Source organism: Oncorhynchus clarkii, chromosome 6 (genome assembly GCF_045791955.1).
Source record: "Oncorhynchus clarkii lewisi isolate Uvic-CL-2024 chromosome 6, UVic_Ocla_1.0, whole genome shotgun sequence".
NCBI classification, from domain to species: Eukaryota; Metazoa; Chordata; class Actinopteri; order Salmoniformes; family Salmonidae; genus Oncorhynchus; species Oncorhynchus clarkii.
In genome coordinates this window covers 30484218-30498683 of record NC_092152.1, presented here as the reverse complement: position 1 = coordinate 30498683, position 14466 = coordinate 30484218, and positions in this window count along the sequence as shown.

The window sequence follows — 14466 nt, the reverse complement described above, 5'->3', positions numbered from 1 at the left end:
ATCAGAAATATTGAAATGCCATAGGTTTATGGGATCTAATTGGAAATATCGTAATCATAATCATATGGTACCACTAATCCCCCCCCCCCCCCCCCCCCGGAGAGGAATTGTCAAAGGGGTTCTGGACATTGTTATGCTATGCGCTGAACAGGTCATAGCACTATGTGGAGGCAGGGATAGTGAAGAGGCCCTTAACAAGTGCAACGTTTAGGATTTTTTTTCATTCGTATCCAAATATCATATGAGCTGAGCTGCACACCCGGTTCCAGGAGGATTAATATGGAAGAATGAGACCAGCAGCGGCCTGTCTTCCTGGGTCTAGGACTTTTGAACTAAAATAATCACTGCTGGCCCCATGCAATCAATATTATCCCTTTGGGCACAGATGTCAATTCAATGTCTATTCGACATTGGTTTAACATAATTTGGTTGAAATTATGTTGTAACAACGTTGATTCAACCAATGTATGCCCAGTGGGATATCTCTGTTGAGGATGCTGAATTAAACTTGCTTTGGAAAATGGTGGGAGGTCAGAAATTCACATCCCTTATTGAAATGTTGGACAACTGCAGCCCTGACATTTTCCCTAACATCAATAGACTACTAAGGGCCATCACCCTTCCGATTGACTTCATGTAGTGTTGACAGACACTTCTCCACTACAGTCCATATCATAGCATCCAGACCTTGAATGCTGACCAGACCTTGAATGCTGACTGCATACTGACTGACTTAACAATCTAACCTGTTGTCAGTGGCTCTTTTGACTATGACGACATAATCTACATCTTCAACACCAAGCTTAGGAGTGGTATTATGTATAATGATTAATGATGTTTTCATTCCTGAATGCCTATACAGTAGCGTTTGCTTATTCAAGGTAAGCTATTCATTTCATACCCGCAGTACAGTTCAAGATATAGGCCTAAAGCAGTGGTCACGAACCAACCAACCGGGGGCACACTGCCTGTCCTTCAGGACACCTACAGCATCTGATGTCCAGGAAGGTCAAAAAGATCATCAAGTACATCAACCATGGCCTGGTCACCCCGCTATCATCCAGAAGGCGAAGTCAGTACAGGTGCATCAAAGCTGGTATGGAGAGACTGAAAAACAGCTTCTATCTCAAGGCCATCAGACTGTTAAATAGCCATCACTAGCCGGTTACCACCCGGTTACTCAACCCTGCACCTTAGAGGCTGCTGCCGTATATACATAGACATGGGATCACTAGTCACTTTAATAATGGAACACTAGTCACTTTAATAATGTTTACATACTGTTTTACTAATTTCATATGTAGAAACTGTACTCTACTGTAATTTAGTCAAAGCCACTCCGACGTTGCTCGTCCTAATATTTATATATTTCTTAATTGCATTATTTTACTTCTAGAATTGTGTGTATTGTTGTGAATTGATAGATACTACTGCACTGTTGGAGCTAGGAACACAAGAACTTCGCTACACCCACAACAACATCTGCTAAATATGTGTACGTGAACAGTAAAACTAGATTGGATTTTTCTGAGTCAAGATCACTTTGAGTCAAGATGTATGCCGAGACAAACTGCTCAGATTTTTTTTTAAACATGACTTACAAAGCGCAAGCCTATACCACATTAACCAATTGTAGCAATGAGGTTTGTGCAGTAGGCTATAGGCTCAATACATTATTATATCACTGCATATTGGCTATGCTTGAATTGCGCTGTCAATGTTGTTCTCAGACCATTTAAAAAATGTAAAAACATGTAGGTATGCAGCTAGTGACTGGAACGACCTGCAAAAGACACTCAAACTGGACCGTTTTATCTCCATCTCTTCTTTCAAAGACTCAATCATGGACACTCTTACTGACAGTTGTAGTGCTTCGCCCGATGTATTGTTGTCTCTACCTTCATGGCCTTTGTGCTGTTGTCTGTGCCCAATAATGTTTGTACCATGTTTTGTGCTGTTGTCTGTGCCCAATAATGTTTGTACCATGTTTTGTGCTGTTGTCTGTGCCCAATAATGTTTGTACCATGTTTTGTGCTGCTGCCATGCTGTGTTTTCATGTGTTGCCGCCATGCTATGTTGTTGTCTAGGTCTCTCTTCATGTAGTGTTATGGTGTCTATTTTCATTTTATTTTTTTATCCCATCCTCATGTCCCTGCAGGAAGCCTTTAACCTTCTTGTATGCCTTCATTGTAAATAATAATTTGTTCTTAACTGACTTGCCTAGTTAAATAAAGGTTAAATAAAAATACAAAAAATATGATCACACTGGTAATAGATCATTTGTTGTATTACTTGTGAGGCACGGCTAAGTGAGCATAACAATTAGCTTATTTTTTTTCTGGACTGACGGCCTGCATCTAATGGTCAGTCTGAGGGGATGATGGATAGCAGCGGTTAGGCTGCCTCTCACCCGACTCACCATCGCTCCACTCTCCCTCAATCTGCTGAGAAAAGGGAACGCAGTCTTCCAGCTGATGGCACAACTCAAGTAACACTGCATTATTTATGCCTCATGCACCAATTCATGTTGTTACTTGTATGAACAGAGAAAGGGAAATATTCATCGACATTAAAAATTGCACGACCCGATAATAATAACGTAAGCTTTTCGGAACACTTTGCTATACTCCTTCATTGTAGCTGGTTGTAGAGTGCGTAGAAGAGAATGCCATTTTATGGCTTATCAAAGTGTTGACAGTGCTGAATAACAACTTAAACATGAACGTACTTATAAAAACAGCATCTCTTTGCTCTATTCGTTGAGTCTCTCTCTAGTCATGGTTTTGAAATCTCACAGTATGCTGTGTTTTCAAGGTTTCTTTTTTACAGTCTATGGCTCTGAAACTACAGACACTGGTGATCTGAGCTATCAGATTGGCTAGCGGTAGGCCAATAGATGCACTTGATTTGCACTCTGGGCCTGACGGGTAGGCGGAGTTCTACCTTCAGACAGATGAAATGGTTCAAAATGGGAACACTTTGCCTTTCCGGCGCCAGATCTGCTGAATCAAGTGCACCTACAGTCAACAATTCGCAAATCCAACTTCTTTCTGTGAAAACAGTCAGCTACTTATTTTTATTAATATGCGCCATATCTTTCATATTAGAAAACTAGACCATTTAATACCCATACAGCCCCTCTGACATGTATTTCCTTTTCTAAAAGCATCTCTGACATTTGTCTGTTTCATGACGCAGCATAAAATCCTGGAGCTCATAGCCTCAGAACCTTGGAGTGTCTCCTCTGGTGAGGCTGGCAGTGCTGGGCAGCCTGGGCCTGGCATAGCATCAATAGAGGGGACTGATTGGGAATGCCATATGGTGGATAACAAACCAAGGGCAGGCTTCGCATCCATGGTCTCACATGGCCCAGGCACTCTGCCATGTAATCTAAAAGGCTGATCAGTCACTAACACGGCAGTGCGTGTGTGCGTGTACGAGTATGCTGACCAGTGGCCAGCGTGGGCAGGCCTAAGAGTGTTATGATAACCACAGGATCAGCGGTGGGCATCGTCGCATCACACCAGCTGGGAATGACAACAGCCTGGGGCAGCTTGGCAACAACCACTGTTCTGTTTCATGCCTCTTATGACTGTGGCCTGAGTACCAGTACAGTATGTGGTGCTGCTAAGTGGTGGAGAGAAATGTATATCAATAGAGGGTGGGGCTCTACAGGCTTGGGTTGTTACGGCCAGGGCTATTCTACTGCTCTGCCCTCGAGACACAGTAAGTGCTGCTTAACTCACAATGCCAGAGAAAAATGCCTTATCTCACTATAAACACATGTCCATTTTCTGGTCAAAACAAACAGCTTTATAACATGGTTAGCCTTTGTACATTTTGTTTTAAGCTTAGGGAATGAGTACAAACAAGCTGAGAAATGTTCAATAAAACAGAACTGCTCAATGATTGGTAATGAATGGAAAGATCCAGCTTGGCTTTAGTGAAGAGCTGTAATTGGAGAGCTGAAGAAGTTTGTCTAAACATTCTCTAATCAAGAAGCTTCAGTCGCGTAATAGAGATCTCTGGGGAGATGTTGTTTCCAACACCACTCAAAAACAGACAGTTACAAAGTGATCTGAGACTCTCCGGAGTGCCAGCTATTGACACTAAGGGACAAACGTTGCTATGCAAAAGCCCTGTCTACTAGGCGTTTGCTCCACATTTCGGCCTCTGTTTGTTCCACCATAGAATACACTCCATTACCAGCTGACCAATTATAAATGACCAGGGAAAGGGAGAATAAGGCTGATTGGATGAGAGGAAGATCTAGTGGTAGATTTGAGCTCTGATTCTAGAAATGGTAAAGGAGTGTGACAGCAGGGGAAAATGCAGAGCTGAGCTGGTATGGATAAAGATACATCAGCTTGCTCCTGCCACCTAGTGGTATTGCATTGCATGGGTTTAAATAATGTACTGTAAAATGTCATAGGAGGTAGCAGAGTGGTGCTACTTGTCTCAGAGACTTAGTAAGACTATGTAGTCCTCGTGCGGGAGTTGTAGCGATGAGACAAGATAGTAGCTACTAAACAATTGGATACCACGAAATTGGGGAGAAAAGAGGGGTAAAAATTCAAAAAACAAAACAAAAAAAAAGACTATGTAGTCCCTTCAACTAGCAGAGGCTTCACACAGGATCAACTGCATCACACACAGGAACCTATCCTCCATATTCACACAGGAGTGCCTTACATGGGAAAATATAATTGGTTGTTTTTACAGAGTCGTTTCCTTTGGTAGAGGGCATGGCTGTCTGGCGATGTTGAAGAGACCGAGTTGGACGATTCCAGGGAAAAGTCAACCTGAGCATGCGCAAATAAAGTTAGTAACTTCCAAATGAAACCACGCTCATAATTATCCGGAAGGTCTCAAAAAAAAAGTTCATTTCATGGCTTTATGAACGAGCTCACATAGCTTGTTTCTCCACTCACAGCTGTCCCCCAGGGTTCGTTTTGAAGATGAGATGTTAATGAACCAATACAAACCAAATTGAAGTGTATTGCGTTTTGTTTGCGTGTTCTATAGTTTGTAAAGATAGAAGGGTGACTGGGACATGCGATGTACCATCCATAACGTTGTTTTATTTAAACATGCACCTTACATTGGATCATCTTGAAACTTTCTCTGTGAAGCTTTCTTTGATCAAGGTGTCATATAGTCTAGGATATGATACCCGTAGCATCCATAATGGTTGTGGATGTGGCGGATATTTATGTATCATATTTTAGCTCCAGAAGCTTGTGCATTCGCAACATGTTGTGTGCTTGTTCTGATATGTATTTCTCAGACTTTTACCGAAGCAATTGCTGTTATGTCTTGAAATGATGTGCTAAGATTATCATAAAGAATATATGCTGAAATGCATTTCTCATACATGATAGTACTGTTTTTTTTAGATAGGTAGAAATATGAGAAGAGTGTTTATTAACAATCTGTGAATTGTCCTGGGGTGTCTTTTTCAAATGAAAGCCCCCCCGAAATATACCGACTTCATCCAGTGACCAGAAAAGTGGATTGGCAGTATAGGCACATGTGTATTGTCTCATTTGCATCTTAATTAAACGGAACTTGTGACAGCAAACGTCCCACTTTAATTATTTTAAGAATGATTTCTGACTTAAAGTTATTATTATTTAGAACGCTATTCCTCGGACACTGTTTAAGCTAGAAACGGCATTCAGCATTTAAAACGTGCAGACCTTGTCTGGGATAGTGTGATATTATACAACTTTTTGGTCAAATTGATATCTTTTAAACAAAAAATCTGAACAGGAACCAATTCTGCCAATCAAGAGGTAGAGCTGTTTAAATAACAGCATCAACTGCTTTCATTAAAGTAACTTCCCACCCTCATGTCATTTCGTTGGTGACACTTCCCTGATTCCAATAGCAACATTTGGTCTCGCTGTGTATTAATAGCCCTCTATCTCAATATGTTTTAAGTGTCACAATTATCCTTTTCTACAGGTAAGAAGTCACAAACACTTTGAAACCAGTACACACACATACACTTCTTCCAATGTCATAGTTTAAAGGCACATCAACGAGGATCTGCGGTTGAGCAAGCCCATCTTGTTGTTGTTTCACGAGAGAGGGTACGTGCAGTTGATACAAGCTGCTACCACAGAAAATAATACGCTGCTGCTGGATCCAGTGTTCATTTCTCGACCACAACGTTGCATCCATCAAGTGTGCTACCGACGTACGACAGCTATCACAACCCAGTGTACTGTACATTTTTTAATTCAGACTCTCAGATCTCAGATCTCAGATCTCAGATCTCTCAGATCTCTCAGGTATGAATCTTGACCAAAACATTGGTATCACATTTTACTGCTTGCATTAGTTCTGTCTTCATGTTAGTGTAAAAAAAAAAAACAGACGTGAAAATACGTCGTGAAAGCAGAATAAATGTTAAACATGCTCAGGTAAAAAAAAATAAATAAATGCATTTCAAATAATGAATATCAGATGTATGCTATGCTCAGTTAATTTATGTGTCCCCCTGGGGGCAGAGGTGCGCCGGGGGAAGGGATTCCCACTTTCCCGCCAGTGTGTTCCTCTTTCCACTGATCCCCCTCCAGCTCAGAGAGGACTTCATGAACATTCCGCTGTCATCCAAATATGTTGTGGAATAAATATCATTTTTTATTTAATTAAAACTTCAACAATGCCTCATCATCTTCTCTGTCTTATTATTCGTTTGCATATACTACAGTATTCTAGTAGGAGAGTTTTTAGAAGTGTAGTAGTCCGAGTATAGTTATTTCTGATGAAATGTGTGATCTGACTGCCCCACAATTCGAAGTAGTAAGGTGGATATAGTAGTATATCAAAGTAATCAGACCAATTATTTTACTACATTTAACTTAGACTATATTTAAGTGCTTTGTTTAAGTTAAACTTTTCAAACTCCTCAACTACCACAAAATACTTTAAAACAGGTAAATTTCCAATTTTACTTCATGTACAATTACCATCTATTTTGTTACAATATTTCCGAAAAGTTGTGACACAAAAACATATTATATTTGTGTCTGCGTTCCACTGGTAAAGGTACATTTTTACATAAATAAAGTGAAACAAAATGTAATGGTAGGGTATGGTGACTGGCCTGTAATTATTCAATCATCCATAACGGTTGTTTTTTTCCTCTCTAAAGTAATAATTGAAATGACAAACAAAATGGCTATTCGTATTTTGACCTAAGATTTACAAACTTACAGACCTTTTGCTATTATGTTACGTGTCCCCAAAAAGCTTGTCCATTTCATGTAACATCCATAACGCTTCTAATTTGCTTTATTTCTGCAACATGACAATATTTAAAAGTCTGCTTTCTTGGATATACACATCAACATTTTAATGTATATTTTGTTTGTCCATTCTGTGAGACATTAAAGTAGCGATTTTGCATGCAAATGTAATGTCCATAATGCCGGAATCGCCCTGTTAGTGCTGCTGTGGTTCACTCTGAGGTCCAACTGCAGCTCCTGGCTGCAGACCAGAGCAGAGGGTGCGAGGGTGATTTACAGACCGGGGAAGGTCCGTAAATCAAAAAACAAAACAAAAAACACAGGGAGAAGCCCAGAGGATGTCAACGCCCCAGGAGGTTGTCCAGTCAGCAAGGGATCAGAACTCCTACAGGTGTGTATATGTGAGGGTGTTTGTGTGTCTATATTGTTGTATAAGTCAGGGCAAAGGATCAGAACTCCTACAGGTGTGTATATGTGAGGGTGTTTGTGTGTCTATATTGTTATATAAGTCAGGGAATGCGTTTAAATTAGTGGGAGTGCATGTTGAGGACAAAACAGAGGGATATGGTTTGTGTCCAGAGAATGAGAACGATAAAGAGGGAGAGAAGGGGTAGCAAAGAAGTGAAAACAGAGAAAGTGGAACAGGAAAGAACAGGGGAAGAGGCCGGAGGTAGGTGCCACTCTAAGGCCCCGTGCAGCTGAGACATGTCCCCCAGAGTCCCATTTCCAAAATGCCCTCCCTCCTTCCCCCTTGTCCCGCTCCCTTTCCTCACCTCCTCTCCTCCACTGCCTCTTTTCCTCTGGGTGTTTTTCTTTCTGCGCTTCCTTCTTCCCCCATCAAAAAATATTCCATCCTTCTCCTGTACCCACCCCCTCTATTCTTTCCCTCCAGGTGGCCATCCTACCCTCTAACCCCTTCCTCTCTACAACCTGCTCAGAACTACCATGCTCCACTGCCCAAACTGACATCTTTGGTCAATTCACTTTTTCATAGATCAGATATTTGAATACATGGAAATGACAACCACTGCCTCTGGTGAGTACAAAACTCTGCAGTGTGGTAAAAAAAAAGTTAACTGATATAAAGTTTACTTCGTGATACATGTGGAATACATTCGGAAAATGTAATGAGAACTGTCATTTCAATTGACAGCTAACATAATAATACTCAGTAAAGCTTCAGGAAAGCCCTCAACAGGACATTTTCTGTGACCAGTAAGAGAGAGGATTTATTTTGCTGCATTGTGTGATCCACGCCGTTATAACACCAGCAACAACACACACAATACCACCTGATGCCCCGTGTTCTCCCTCTACCCCAACCGTTTCCTTAAGATTTGCCAGCCCTCCTCTCTCCACCTGTCCCTTTTTCTTCCTTTCTAATCAGGCATCACTGCCAATCAATAGAATCGCTGTAAAAACATCTCCTGCTCCACCCCCATCCACTGAAAAACAACAGCACAAAAAAATGATGTCATTCCGACAGCTCAGATTGATGAGGGAGAGTCCTGTCAAAGACCTGAGATGAGATTAGGACTGGAACACACACACACACACACACACACACACACACACACACACACACACACAAACAACATTGAGGTAGCAGGTGCTCCTGGTTAAACCTTAATTACATGATCTCTGATTTCTCTAATTGATATGGTAATGACTATGTAATTAATGCAAAGGAAGAAATACCAGCGGCTCTGTTAATGAATGGATTTGTTTGATTAGATATCCTGCTGCATATTTATACATGTTGGCATTCAGTTGGTGGAGCGGAGATGCACTTGTTGTTTGTGCCACACACAGATGGACACGGACCAAATCATTACTATACACTGAGTGTACCAAACATTAGGAACACCTTTTGCCCTCAGAACAGCCTCAATTCATCGGGGCATGGACTGGTAGACCATTCTTGATACACAAGGGAAACTGTTGAGTGTTAAAAACCCAGAAGCGTTGCAGTTCTTGACACAGTCAAACTGATGTGCCTGGCACCAACTACCATACACCGTTTAAAAGCACTTAAATATTTTGTTTTGCCCATTCACCCTCTGATTGGCACACATACACAATCCTTTTTCTCGATAGACTACCACAGTATTAGTCATAATACCCATAAAACCTAGTGGTCTAACAAGGAAATGCTTCCAATCATTTGTAATTTTTCCCATAGAGTATTTTAGAAACACTTAAAATAAGGGCTGTGTTTCGTGTAGGTATACCCTGGCATGACGTTTTGATAACTATGTAAATCTCTCTCGAACAAGGTGACTTTTATCAATATATTTGCCTGTATTTACCCCACAAAAAAGAAATGCTAATTAGCTGCTAATGTGCCTATCACAAATAACTACAAATGCCATGATGATCTGGATGAGACTGCCAAAACGAGGCAAAGGTAAAACTCTCTGGATTAACAATCTAATGTTAGCTGCATTTAGTAATTAATACATTGGCTACATTTCTTTAAATGAACAATTCTGTGAACTGTCTTGTGCAAGTTTTAAATTGACACAATACCTGTTAACAAAGGTGTCATATAGAGATGGCGTGCAGGAGCTTGCAGGGATTTGTAGTCTTGCATGATGTCTACTTTGATGCTAATTAGCATTTTCAAATCTGAAAGTAAATAGAGCCAATTTATTGATAAAAGTCACCTTGTCTGAGTGAGATTTACATGGTTATCTAAACGTCACGCCTACACAAAACATAGCACTTATTTTAGATTCTAAAATTCCCAATGGGAAAAATGAATGGTGGAAAAAACGATTGGAACCATTTCCCTGTTTGACTGCTAGGTTTTATGGGTATTATGGCACCTCCGCTGTGGGGCTCTATTGTCTCAAGGCTTAAAATTCCTTCTTTAACCTGTCTCCTCCCCTTCATCTACACTGATGTGACATCAATAAGGGATCATTCCTTCCAACTTGATTCACCTGGTCACTCTATGTCTTGGAAGGAGCAGGTGTTCCTAATATGTTGTACACTTAGAGTATCTTTGACGAGAGAACAAGAAAAACGTTGAACATTTAGCGAGATTGTTTTCTTTTACCAGAAGGTGGCACTCTACTGCTTCTTTGAACAGCTTAAAACTACATCAGCGTATACATTTTAAACTGTGCAGTGCAGTGCAGTCCCTTCCTTCAGGCTCTGAATGGCACAGCAGCATAACCCCAGCTCCCACAGTTCAGACTGCCTGCTAGATACCATAGAACAAATGTAGATTGCGAGAAACTTATCATCTATTACCCAGGCCCATTACACCCTCATCGCACTAGTGCTGGCTGTCCAAACATTGCTACAGAAGAGATCTGCTGTGTGTCCACAACACAGATTCAATACAGTAATTTGCGGCCCACTATTAAACATATAGAATATTCAAAGACAGACAGACCGAGACATATAATCTCATTGAACAAGAAGACCTATCTGTATCTACTCCAACTGCTCTCGCTGTGTGCCTCTGTAAACACTGAGCCAGCGTTCTCGGTGGGAGAAAAAGTGGTTATTTTGGGAGAGTTTCTGGTATGACTGACATACCCTTTGGGGATGAGAAATAATTTGTCCTGTTCAACCCACGGCTCACCATCTCCAATATATCTCTCCCCTCCTCTCCCTTCTTCTCGCTGACTGTCCCTCCGTTTCCTGAGGAGCAAAGCGAAACCACATGTGGGTCCTGACCAGACCAGGTGTGAAGGAGAGAGAACGCAGGCCCTTCCATCTCTCCCTGTCTATCTGCTCTCTTCACCCAGACAGACACATACCACACTGCACTGCTGGGATCTCCGACCCTACAGTTGCCTACTGTGTACTAAGGACAGGGAGGGAATGATTCAAATCGACAAAAGACTGAAAAGTACAAAGCTAACCAGGCCTCTGATGCAGTATCATTGTATTCACATCAAAAGTATGACATGACCCGAGGGGCCCAACTGACTGTAAAAACAGTAACACCTCTTTAGTATTTTAGGTTGATTGGAAAATAAATAACGGTTTATGAGGCTTTCTAATGGAAGGTTATAAATACATGTAACCTACTGGGGCTACACAGGTGTGCACCACTGGGATTCACATAAACCACCATTCCATTTAACCCAAGGCCCCGTTTTACAAAACATTTAACCCAAGGCCCCGTTTTACAAAGCATTTAACCCAGGGCTCCGTTTTACAAAACATTGAACCCAGGGCTCCGTTTTACAAAACATTTAACCCAGGGCTCCGTTTTACAAAACATTTAACCCAAGGCCCCGTTTTACAAAACATTGAACCCAGGGCCCCGTTTTACAAAACATTGAACCCAGGGCTCTGTTTTACAAAACATTTAGCCCAGGGCTCCGTTTTACAAAACATTGAACCCAGGGCTCCGTTTTACAAAACATTGAACCCAGGGCTCCGTTTTACAAAACATTTACTCCAGATCAAAATCATCCTGTGTCGTGTTCAACTCTGCTCCCCCTTCAGATGTGATCCCTCCTTGTTTTCAGACACAATTTCAAGAGAAAACCTTAACCAAATCTCGAACATGGCACATCATATGCTATAACAAAACAACATGTTATATGATCTCAAGATTTGGGGTGAAATGTTGTCTTTCACTATCTGAAGGGGGAACTAAATTGAATGGGGGAACATGATTTAGACATTATTTGGATTAAATGTTTAGAAAAACTGCTCCACATACCAACAGCATGGATACAGATGAGAGGTCTCTTTCTTATCATGTCGTCAGTCGTTTCCTCAGGAGGTACTGCCAGACAAAGGCTTCACAGTCGATACAATTATTTGAAAGGTTTTATCACATTTTTACTGAGAACTGAGGTAAAAACAGCAAACAGCTTGATAGGCAGAAATGATTATTTTTAAATGATAGTCTATGAATAATCTCATTAGTTAATGCTTGGCTGATGAACAGTGATAGGTAGATATTGAAGGTGTGTAACGGGACTAACAATTGAGCCAGGGAAAACTCCTCTAAACGCACATAAATTGAAGATGTTTTCGACCGAGAAACTCATGTGTATCCAAACACACTGTTACTGGACCATAGAGAATGATAGAGGACTCTTCTTTGTATCTGTCCATTATGGCATTTTGGAGCGCACGGGCAGTGCCATTGATGCCATTTCCATTTTTAAGTAGTACATTTTCTTCTTCTTTCTACTACTCCTATGAGTTGGTAAGCAAACTGAAAGGGTGCATACTGCCACCTGGAGTGTGTTGTTTGAACAGGTATAAAGCCAACTGCCACCTGTATGTATGGAATGTTTGCTCATGAGCATAATTCATTAGCTGATCCCTCCCGATGACCAGGATGAAATTATGTGATCCTTCCTTAACCCATAGGAAGTCCCACCCAGTTGACTACTTCAAAATGGTGAAAGTCCTCAATGGCGGGAGGTTATGTCTATTAGCCTACTTAGAATATCAGTGCATTCACATTTTGACACTTCCCAGTACACAACATTTCTTTGGGCAAACAACCCAACACAATTTTATCTAACTAGCCACGTGCATGGAGGAGAAGCACGCACACGAGAAAAGCTAATACCATTAATGAAAGGTGGAGCAATAGTTGGTTAACTAACTTATCCCTGAATAATGTGTTTCTTACGGGGGCACTTGGGCCACCGGTGATGGATGGCCTAACAGAAGCCGGGTCAATTAGCCAGGGTGGTTTCCCTCCGTGTCGGTTGGAGGCACCACGTTGAGAGATCCCACCACTGTCACCTGCCGTGGGTGTAATTAATCACCGGTACAGGGCCTTCTCACCTCCTCAAACCTCGGCTCTGCAAAAACAGCCAATATGCACAGTTAGGCCAGATTAGATCCTCACTGATTCTACTACACTTTTGCCAATATTAGAATTAGACAGAGTTCAAATATAATATTTTTCATAAATGCAAAGTTTGTCCTGTAGGCTAGACCACCTTGAGGAACCACCTGATGTGGCTCAAAATGTAATAAAATCCTCAACACTATCATTTGTATTTATGTATTTTTATTGAACCTTTATTTAACTAGGCATGTCAGTTAAGAACAAATTCCTATTTACAATGACGGCCTACCCCAGTGAAACCCGGTCGATGCAATCCCAATTGTGCGCCACCCTATGGGATTCCCAATCACGGCCGAATGTGATACAGCCTGGTTTCGAACCAGGGACTGTAGTGACGCCTCTTGCAGTGAGATGCAGTGCCTAAGACCTCTGCGCCACTCTTAGAAAAGAAGGTGCTATCTAGAACCGAAGGGGTTCCTCGCTGTCCCCATAGGAGAACCCTTTGAAGAGCCCTTTTAAGGTCCAGGTAGAACCTTTTTGGTTCTAAGTAGAACCCTTTTGGTTCTAAGTAGAACCCTTTTGGGAGAGTTCTACCTAGAACCAAAAAGGGTTCTACCTGGAGCTAAAAAGGGATCTTCAAAGGGACCCTTTCGGAACCCTTTCGGAACCCTTATTTCTAAGAGTGTATATTTGTATCTGTTGCCAGTATTCACAACTGCCGTTTTCTACTCAGGCTGCAATTACATGTAGAATGTTTGCCCTAAAAATAACATTTTGTGTCCACACTTTAAACCAACTGTGCATCTTCCCATGTGTTTTTAGGTCAGACATAGTTTCTGAGGTGGCCCGACATAGAACCTGCACATCTGGGTCCTCCACACAGTAGCCACACATCATGAACATCAGAATGAGGTACCATATGGCACCGTGTGTACATGAATTAAGAACATGCAGTTCTGAATATAATGATTGAGTACATCTGGCTTCATCCGAGCATCGTTCACCCCACACTAATACTCTGCAAGTGTCATTCAACACACACACACGCACATACACACAAATTGAGACAGAGGGGCAGAGTCGTCCCTCTGTGTTCACAGAGCGCACTTTTCCAAAGTGAACAAAAGCATAGGACAGACAGATGAGGTCTGTGTCTGTGGAGGAGGGTTGTTTGGGGGGGGTTGTCTTATGGGCCAGCTATCTGTCTATCCCATCTGTCACCCCACTCTACTGACACCCAAGGGAATGGGGATGGGGGGGGGGGATCATTTTGGAAAACGAAAGGGGTTTCAGTAGTCTAATGCAGGGTTTCCCAAACTCGGTTCTGCCCCCCCCTCGGTGTATGTTTAGTTTTTTTGCCCTAGCACTACACAGCTGATTCAAATAATCAAAGCTTGATGTTGAGTTGGTTATTTGAATCAGCTG